This window comes from Orycteropus afer, unplaced genomic scaffold (genome assembly GCF_000298275.1).
Source record: "Orycteropus afer afer isolate SDZICR_OR568_19922 unplaced genomic scaffold, OryAfe1.0 scaffold00080, whole genome shotgun sequence".
Taxonomy (NCBI): domain Eukaryota; kingdom Metazoa; phylum Chordata; class Mammalia; order Tubulidentata; family Orycteropodidae; genus Orycteropus; species Orycteropus afer.
The window spans coordinates 4,700,331-4,702,204 of record NW_006921667.1 but is presented as its reverse complement, the minus strand read 5'-3'; positions in this window follow the sequence as shown (position 1 = coordinate 4,702,204).

Sequence of the window (1,874 nt, the reverse complement as noted above, 5' to 3'; positions counted from 1 at the left end):
GTAAATCTTCACCCAAATCCTAAAAAAATAAAATAAATAAATAAATAAATAAATAAGTCAAGCACAGAAGGACAAACACTGTATGAGTCCATTATTGTAAAAAGGCAAGGAAATGTTTACCAAGGGAAGGAAATTCACTTTGTTGGTTACCAGGGATGGGAGGAAAGGGGAGGGAAATTTTCAGACTAGTTGGGGATCACATGTTTATTTGGGTGAGGGGAGGGGCAGTATGTAAAGAGTGTGTGACCAGCATGGTGACAATGGGGAAACGGAGGAGAAAGAAACATGCACAAAAGATACAGACAACAGAGGCATATACTATTACAAGCTGCCAAAGGGGCAGGAAGGCCACAACTTCTGACCTCCTCTAACCTCACAAGAGGAAGACAGAATCACCATCAGTAGCCCAAGGCCTATTCCTGCAAGGCCAGACATGCCACCTCCCTACAGCCCTTTAACAAACCCTGACACCAACTGCTCCTCCCGCAGTACCTACCACCTCTCTGCTGGGTTCAATAATTTGCTGCTGTGGCTACACAGAACTCACAGATTATGGGGTTTATTAGGGAAGCACCAGGCTACAATTCAAGTTCAGGAACAACTTTCAATCTCTCTCAGCCTGCCATCTCTCAGCCAACAGTCTTTCTCAGTCTCTCTCCAGAAGTGCGTGTCTCTTGGTGTCTCTTTCTCAGCACCATATGTCTTTCAAGAGTGTGTTTCTCTCAGCAGCACGTCTTTTGCAGCCAGCAGTCAGAGAGACTTCTGTCTCTAGGAGGACTCCTTTTGAGCCTGGCAGAGTGGCCAAACTAAACAATCATAACATCAGAATTCTAAGCACCTGAGAGACAGCCAACTTCCCAGAACATTGCTTTGTGCCACTTTCAACAGAAATACCCCAGGTGGATAACTTTAACAATCAGAAGATCCTTAACTGCTCGCAGCAAATTCCACCACGGAGTTTACAAAGACTTATGGCTAGAAAAGCCATACCGGGTAATTTACCACACTGCACAAGCACAATACTGCATTACCACTGGTATCAAACACTAGGCTACAGGTAAATGCATAGACAGGTGGGGGCAGGTGAATATACTCAAGACCAAGGATAAATCTGGCTGAAGATAATTTTACATATGTACTTGCACTACAAAATTATCCACATACTTACAGAAATAACAGAGGATAGAGTGAGAGCAGGTTCTCAGAGACAACCAAACACCCTGAGAGAGAGAATCACTAGGCCTGTGGGTTTGTGATCACAGTCTTGGGGGACATGATGATCAACTGGCACAACACAGTACATAAAAATCTTGTTCTACATTCTACTTTGTTGAGTATTAACTGTGGTCTCAAACACTTTTGAGCAGCCATCTAAGATGCGACTCTTGGTCTCCTCTCACCTGGAGCAAAGAATAGTGAAGAAAATCAAAATCATCCAGAAACAATTAGTCCACAGATATGATGGACCACAAGAACCTTCATGATCCTGAGACCAGACGAACTAGATGGTGCCTGGCTACCAATGCCAACCACTCGGAAAGAGATCAAAATTGGAATCCTGCAAAAAGGACAAGGAGGCCACATATTCTAACCTCCTAGAACCTCACAAGAGGAAGGCAGAATCACCATCAATAGCCCAAGGCCTATTACTGCGAGGCCAGACATGCTGCCTCCTTCCAGCCCTTTCACCAACCATTCCTGCCAAAGCACCCACCACCTCTCTCCTGGGTTCGATAATTCGCTGCAGTGGCCACACAGAACTCACAGATTACGGGGTTTATTAGGGAAGCACCAGGCTACAATTCAAGTTCAGGAAAAACGCTCAGTCTCTCTCCCAGCCCACCGTCTCTCAGCCAAATCTCTCACAGTCTTTC